The sequence below is a fragment of the Passer domesticus genome, chromosome 6 (genome assembly GCF_036417665.1).
Source record: "Passer domesticus isolate bPasDom1 chromosome 6, bPasDom1.hap1, whole genome shotgun sequence".
In the NCBI taxonomy this organism is placed as follows: Eukaryota; Metazoa; Chordata; class Aves; order Passeriformes; family Passeridae; genus Passer; species Passer domesticus.
In genome coordinates this window covers 71579-79862 of record NC_087479.1, presented here as the reverse complement: position 1 = coordinate 79862, position 8284 = coordinate 71579, and the positions used below count along the sequence as shown (strand labels likewise).

Below are 8284 nucleotides of genomic sequence, written 5' to 3'. Positions count from 1 at the left end.
AGGGGGGGTTGTGGCTTTTTATCCTAAAAGTGAATACAGAAGCCAGCTCTGTTTGGTTTACACTGAAAGAGTCTTCCTTCAGTGCATTGGACAATAAAGTTCAACCACTTTCAAGTTCCACCTCTTCCATAAAAGCAACTTCTCAGCTGAAGTAATTGTGTGAAACATAAACAAACTGTTACACTCCCTCAAGAAGCCATTAAACATGGCATGGTAAGTCAGGAATTTGCATATGGCTGATTGTTTAGTAAACAAACTTTCTCCTGAGAGGACTGTAATTAATCTTTTGCATCAAATCTGTTGATTAGTCTTTCTGGGAATAATGCTAGACAATACAAGCAGGTGTAAATCATGATATCACTTTCTTTGAAATATAGGATTAAATATGGCAGTAAACAAATTTTTAAGTGCATTTTTTAAGCTTTGGAATCTTTAGTAAAAGATTATTTCTGCTTTTTGCATCAAAACTGAAGTTCATGCAACCCTTACCCTTTGGTATTCTTCTGTTAGAAAAAAAATAAGAAATCTGAATTTGCCTTCAGATTGTTTAACAACTTACAGGCTGTTGTATTTGTCAATGAGTGTTACACTGAAAGTGTAAAACGAAATGTATGTTTAGATGTGCATTGCTGTCTGTAACAGGTTTGAACTTTTTTTTTTTTTTTTGCTATTATTACCAGCACAGCTCAAAGGCAGCTGACATTGACCCTGTGCACCAGGGCTGGTGGAGAGATCCCCTGCACACCGTGGGCACCTTGCTGTACCTGCCCTGCCCCTCTTGCACCGGTGGCATCCTGCCACCTGCGGGCCTGAACCCAGAATTTCTCCCAGGGAGATCATTCAGAAGAGGCAAACTGATAAACCCCTCAGCAGTGCAGGCTGAGACCAGGGAGTGCCTGTGCTCAGTCACTTGGGCAGTCAGCTGCTGTCAGAACAGGCGATTGTGGAAACAATCTTGATCGCCCAGGGTCACATTTGGGCTCCTGACATCTCTCACAGGGTGATAGCTGGGCTGCTGACGCCCCTGCCAGCCCTGTAGGACCAGCCCACCCCACGGGCAGCTGGCAGCTCAGTGCTCTGAGCACGGCAGCACGGCCCTCCTGGCCTGAGCTCAGACCTGCGCTGGGCCTGGCACGCTTGCTGCCTCGCCTTGTTTGGAGCATGCGCCAGCTTCTTTCCCTGGGACACTTGTTCTCAGTGATAACCTCTCAAAGGACAAAATCAGTCACATTATCATGCTCTTCCTTGCTTTAGGAGAGTCTTGGTGAATTTCCCTGAGTTCCCCAGAGCTGTATCTGGTGTGGCTAGAGATCAATCCCCTCCTTGGCATTGCTGCTGTCCCACTTGGCAGATCCCAGCACCCTCCTTGCAGCAGCACTGCCTGGATCCACACAATGTCCCACTGGGGCTATGAGGTTTTTCACATAACTCCGGATAAGCAAAAGTTTCAATTTTTAATAAAGCACCAGGAGAAGGGCCAATGTTTTTATGACATTTGGTTTATCAGCTGTTAATTTCTATTACTCTTGTTCACCTCTGTTTCCCAGAGGCAAAGCACAGGACAGCTCTGAGAATCTGCAGAGGGAAAGATGACAAAAATATCAGCTATTTTAACCAAAGTCTTCAAGCAGCTAAGAAAGTCTGAAAGATATCATGGAAAGGTTGCTATTTATAGAGACATAGCTGCCAGCTATCTTAGATTTTAGATTTCAGATATTTATTACAAATTGTTGAGGTGGATATTTGTGAAAATAACAAAATCACATCAAACTTGCCAAAATAATTTGTTGATTATTAATTTTTTTTAAAGCACTTGAACATTAGGTTAGGAAAGTAAAAAGGAAACAGTAGACTAAAAGTTATATCATAGTGAAAATATACAAGAGCATTCCTTTTCTCCTGACAATATAGGACAGAAGTGTAAAAGGCTGAGGAATAAGGTGTGTAAAACCACAGCATGCAGCTGTGTCAGAATTGTATGTGATGTAAACAAAACAATCATATTGGAGTGAACTGCAAAATTACAGCCCAAGGGATCTATTTTCCCACAAAAATTCTATCACACCTTTCTAAAAGCGGTTCCAGTGCATATACACTTTCCACGTTCCTAGAAAATCCCCAAGACAGTTCTTCTGTGCTCTGTAATTCAGATAGAAGAACAATCAGATGACAGTGCCAGGCTCAGACCAGGCAGTCCTGGCAGCTCTGTGGGCACTCCAGGGGATGTGTCTGGGGCTCGTTGCCTCTGCAGGGCTGGTAAAACCCACCAGCCCATGAGAAGCAGCAAATCCTCCAGGAAGATGCTTCCATAAGGCATGCAGAGATTAATTTATTGCTGCTGTGCATTCTGACCTGGGCATTGAAAGGACAGCAGATTGCAGCCCCACTGAGGCAGGGCAGAGCACAGCACCACTGCTATAACTACCAGGGCACCTACCCCCATTCCCTGGTAGCACAGCCTGTCCTTTTGAGGGCCTAATGACTAATTAGAGCTAACAACATAAATGAGGACTGCTACTTCAGACAGACAGCCATGACAGAACAATAGTAGGCAAGGTGCTTGGGGCAGGCCAGGTTCTGCTGGGGGCAGCAGCATGGTCAGCACCCCCAGGGCAGGCTGGCCCAGCTCCACCAGTGCCACAGGGGGGCAGGGGCTGTGCCCAGCTGTACAAGCAGCTCAGAGCAGCACTGAGGGGATCCAGAAGTCCCAGGCGTGCCCCATCTTGGGTTTCTAGGGATGCCACAGGCCCCAGCAGCAGACACAGCAGGGACCGAGCCATGCAGCAGGATGAGGGGAGGGCAGGTGATCTTGGTCTGACCTGCTGCAAGCTGCCCTCTGCAAGACTGTGCCACCTGCCACAGCTGGCCCTTGGGACATTCTCTGTTCCTGCTTTAATGCTTGTGGCTGCCACAGTCCATCAAGAGCCTTGCCAAGAGAAGTCCTGGACTGTGTGAGAAGAGGCTGCTTTTCCTCTACCTTTCCCACAGAAAGAGATTTGTGTCGTGAAGTTGGGCACAATAAGGTGGTATGGATTCAAGTTCCCTGTTCATTCTCTTGGGGGACCAGAGAACAGCAATCATATGAGAAATCCCACCTGAACCATGGATACAGCAGAAAAGAAAAACAATCTTCTGCACCTCTGAAAACAATAGGCAAGACACAGAACTACCAGTCAGTGGAGCTCCAACACAGAAAGACTATGTGGACAGTCCTCAATCTCTAGGAGAATTCTCTCAAGAGAAGAAGCCAGTTTTTTCATTATGAAAGGGCAATTAGAACAAAGAAAATGAATTTTTTCCCATATTTCTGTGACTAGTTCCTCCCTTATGTGAGATAAAGGTAGGTGAGTCCCAGAGGTTCAGCCTTGAGGCTGCTACGTTTAGTCTTGCTGCTGCTGGGCCATGAGGCATCTCGGAAAATAACTGAGAAATACCCCCCACACATTGGAAGGTGACAAGCTTCTTCCAGAGCACCTGCCAAGTTCTGCTGCTCTGCATGCCATGAGTCCATGAGCCAGTCCAGAGGCTTGACTCAGTGCAGCTCAAATGGCTCTTTAAAGATCAAATAAAGGTAAACACAAAATGTGAGCAGCGATTAAACACTCTTCAATGGTGATATTTAATTTCTTATTTGCTGGTTTCAGATCACACACTGATGATCCCTTCTCACTTTCAGCAAGCCCCCATGTGATGGGCAGCTGGAATTGAGTTTCTTCAGGGCAAGCACCCAGGTTTCTCTTTCACAACCTGTACCAGTCTGTTGAGCCCTGGGAGCTCCTTGCACTCTGCCATATACTGTATCTACAGTACCAGCCTCTCACCACGCTGCTCCTAGCTGGCAAAACCTGCTGGGCCAGGGCCTCAGGTGAGCTGTGCCTTCTGTTTCCCTGAGGAGATACCAGGGGTACATCACCTGCCTACAGAGTTACTTTGGATGGTATGTAGAAGTTGAATTTGAGAGATTTTTCGTTAACTTTGTTTAAAGAAAAAGGCTCAGAAGACTGGTCAAATCACATGGAATATATTTTGCTGAAAGCAGAATTATAAACAATGGCTTTAAAGAAAATCTTTTCCCTAATTATTCCTTTCCTGTACAAGTAATCTTTAGGGACTATGGGAAAAGTTATCCAGAGAACAGTTTTCTTGTTCTACTTCGGTTTTTGCTAAAAAGAAAATATTTCTGCATGTAGTTGGAGAACAAGTTTGGCAGGTATTTCTTTGTAGTCACTAGAGTATGAATAGTGACAATCTGGACCAGTGGAGGTCAGGAGAAATTTTGGTACTGGTTTTTTCTATACTCTAGAGCTTCCATCTGAGTGAGGCTGTGGAAGCTGAGAGGTCCTGTATGGCATGCCACTGTCTGGCTGCTGAATGCAACCATGGAAGGAAGTCTCAAGGGTGCCAACATTGTCTTCCTAAATTTCAGCCCTGTTGCATATTTAAAATTTGGCAATTAGTATAAGGAATCAAAGTAATCTCAATTTGAAGTACTTTAAGTTACCTCATTAGATTCAATATTAATTTCTTCATCATCTCATCTCAATTACATTTCCATTTCAAATTATTTATCTCTGATAATTCTAATCAATTTTATATTTTGCTAACAACAAGTATGATCTTGGTGGATGGCTGGAGCACTTGAAGGTCACTGCAGCAGGCAAGTGACCCTGTGACAAACCACCCCACAGTGCATGTCCTGCACAAGGAAAGTCCCATGGGAGTGCACAAGCTAATAATGGGTGTTTTTATTACTGCACTTTCCTCATCTCCCAGGTTTGAAACAGCTGTCACAAAAGCAAAGGCTCTTCTTGCTGGGTCAGGGGCTGAAGATAGCAGTGACTGGAGACAGCACCTTCCCTGACTTGGCAAGGCTGTCTGCAAGGTGGCTCACCTGGCTGCATGTGCAGTCTCATCTTTAATTCCTTTGCCAGCACAGAAAAGGATCCCTGAGTGCCAGCACAGCTCATGCTGTGTAGCTCAAGACCAAATCTGGGCCAGCACAAGAACCACCCTGCACCAGGGCAGCAGGTGTACTGAGCTATTGGCTGTGCTTGCTGCAGCACCAGAGACCCTGGGGTAAATTGTATTTAAAGTAAAAACCCACTGGGCATATTGTGGCCATATTGTGCCTCAGGAAGAACTGCCTTGAGGGGAGGAGGATAAGAAGAGACAACCAAAGCCTGCTGGTTTGAGGACCAGCTGCTTCAGCAGAACCCCTGCAAATTGCATCTCAGTTCTGTGTCTCCTGCCGTCCCTTACCCTGGGGTTTTCCTTGTGTCACTGACCATCACCTGGCCAAGAGCTACTGTAGGTTTCATTTGCATGCTCAAAGCACATTTAAAGAGATGCTGGCATTTTTCCAAACCGAGAAAAAGATCTGCTAATATACTGGATAATATGTTACACTGTAACATAATGTCAGAATGAAAAATTGTTCTGAGCAATCATTAAAAGCAAAAATTAAACTATAAAGTACAATCAGCCCTTGAATGTAAAATCACAATTTAAACTCATACTTTATGAAGACATAGGCATAAAGAGAAACAGAAATGTTTAAAATAATTAATAATTAATAACTTTAACAGAACTTAAAGTATTCTTTGATGTCTAAAGTTTTAACAAGTGAAATAAAAGCATGACACATTATGAGACCACATGTCCAGAAGCTGGGTTTTGAAAAGAAAATACTATCATGAGATTTCTCATCAGAATTACAAAAATGACAGCACTGAGAGTGCCTGCTTCCAGAACTGAAATATTAACTTTCTGTGAAAATAACACTGTCAGAGAAAAAAAAAAAATCTCTGTTCTATGTTTCTGATGCACTGATAGGTTCCTTCACTTTCAGCTAGAGCTAACTAGCCAGGAAAGACAAATGAGGAGAATTTTTGTTAAGAAAGATGGATTCGAAGTGCTGTTATTTATAGTTTTTTACTGGCCTACTTATGCTTATATTGTTATAGTTTTTTACTGGCCTACTTATGCTTATATTGTTACAGTTGTGTTGACTGTTAAAAAGTAGTCAATTGCCCCATGAGAATTCCAGAGTGTATTATAAAAAGTAAAAATCCCTAAAAGTAGAAATTCACAATAAATGAAAAATAAACTTACAAAACCCCATAGGTCTTAGAGCTGAAAATCATGACTGAATTTAAACTTGAAACTTGGAGTGAAATATGTAAGATATAACATAAGATACTTGAAAAATGAGGAATGCCAAAGGATCTAAGTATTGGATCTCTCCTCAAAGAGAATCCTTTTCTCTAACATCTACATGCCAGGAGCTCCAGTGTGGCACCAGGAGACAAAGGAACCCAACAGTGCTGAAAAGCTTTTGTTTGCTTAGTTTCAAAACTTTCAAAAGTTTGGGTAGTGTTCAAAAAAGTGATCTCAACAACCTGTCTCTAGTGACAGCTGTTTCCTGTCTCAGCATCTGGGGACCGACTTTAAATAACTGATGTGTGAACAATTTGAACTCCCCTGGTGTGTGAGAAACCTCTCAAAAGCAGCATAACCCTCAAGATGTGTCTTGCAGGCTCCACTGTGGCAGCAAAATATGCAATAGCAGCAAAAGACAATCCACTTTTTTTTTTTAATCTTTGCATAACTCTTAGAATCTTTGAAGAAGATTAGTGTATGAGGCGAATCAAAGAATGGATGAACTACATCCAACATAAACTCTGGAACAGTGTATTAAATCAGTTTCTTTTCAACTCCCTGACAGAGCAACAAATGAAAGCTTCAAACGTTCCCTCTTGAACTTAAATTTTTAAGAAAACTGGGTAGTCCTTTTCTTATCTCTGGAGCACTTATTAGCCTCTGTCTTCAACAGGTGTTCCATTTTGACTTCATCTCTTGATGGGTCATTTGAGAAATTTACTTCTTCCTGAAAAAGTCTGCCACTTTTCAGTGTATCACTGTTTCTGAAGGGTTTTATCCCTATTTCAGAAGTGCTTTATAAAGAGCCGTAATCACTTGTGATTCAAGTTAGTAAATATACAACCCCTTTTGTTTTCTTCTAGCAGAAGAGATTCTTATGAAAATGAGTCAGATTATAAATAGACTGTCAATGTATAATTTGGGGGGTTGTTTTTTGTTTGGGGGGTTTGAGTTTTTGTTTGTTTGGTTTGGTTTTTTTGTTCGTTTTAAACTAAACTCAGAGAACTGAAATTATTAAATCAGCTAGTTCACGACATTTTCTGTGGATCTTATGTATTTATGTGTGACTTGCAAAAAAATTCATAATATAATTTTAATAAGTATATAGGTCAGATTTGAACCAAGTATTTCAGTGTCAGTATTTTGAGGTATTGAGGTTTGTAATCCCACTGTCTAGTCTTGTTTGCTTTTTGTTGCAAAGAGAACACATGAGATAAGAAAAAAAACAAACTGTATAACAGTTCAAACTCTGGTGAAGGAGCCAAGTTTCCTGTGGAGCAGAGCTCCATATCAAGTCAGAGCAGCTACTCTGAAGAGTTGTGCTCTCTCTACACCTGTCTGGGCTTTCACATCACATCAATCACATCAGTCACATCACACAGCTCACACAGGTTTCTGCAGGAACCTGCCTTAGCACTGCCTGTCTAGGAGCCATGGAGCAGGGACCTTACCAAAGCTCAAGTTCACAGACACTAGCTCACAGTGTCAGGAATAACCAGAGCATCCCAAGGGCCTGCAGAGTTTGCATCACACTTACACATCTCCAAAACCACAAGAAACATTTTGAGATGTACTTGTATGATTTTGAAAAGTGGCCCTGGTGACAATCAGGGGGCTCCCCATGCATAGGAGTGCTGGGAAAATTTCAAATGCAACCAGGCTCCAGTGTGTCACAGTCCCCTGCTCCATTCCCAAGAGACAAATTGTCATTTTACTGAATCCAGGCCCTTCTCCACATGAATCTTCTGCTCCCACAGAACCCAGACAGATACAGAAGCAGCTTATCTCTGCTTACTTAGCTACTGCTGAAGTCTAACAGCAAAATCTGGCATTGAGATTTCAAAAGACCCCATCCATCTGGTACTTTAACAAAGCCTTTTTTGCCATGTTGTTCTGTGCAGAATGTTGGGAAGATACAGTGGTGTCCTCCACTTTAGAAATACACTCTTACCTTTGAGTTAATATTATGTGTAAAATACTTTACAGAGAAGCACCATAATGTGATCCTACAATCCAGCTGCAGATTATTCATACAAAAAAATTAATTACAAATGACGGAATAACTGTCATTTATGTTTCAGTTGAAAAGATTCCCTAATAGAATAACCTGCTTCTTTTGGAGAAA

The 8284-nt window shown here is 42.3% G+C and overlaps 1 long non-coding RNA gene across 2 annotated transcripts; it reads right to left on the bottom strand.

Annotated features, from left to right (window-relative positions):
- Positions 1-1481: 1481 nt before the first annotated feature.
- Positions 1482-2439, bottom strand: LOC135302011 (uncharacterized). Of its 2 annotated transcripts, none has more exons than XR_010363697.1 (3): positions 2353-2439; positions 2066-2139; positions 1482-1575 (listed from the first exon to the last, which is right to left on the bottom strand). It is a non-coding gene; the product is annotated as an uncharacterized LOC135302011 (long non-coding RNA). The 2 variants fall into 2 exon arrangements; XR_010363696.1 differs by having other exon boundaries at positions 2268-2427.
- Between the last annotated feature and the right edge of the window lie 5845 nt (positions 2440-8284).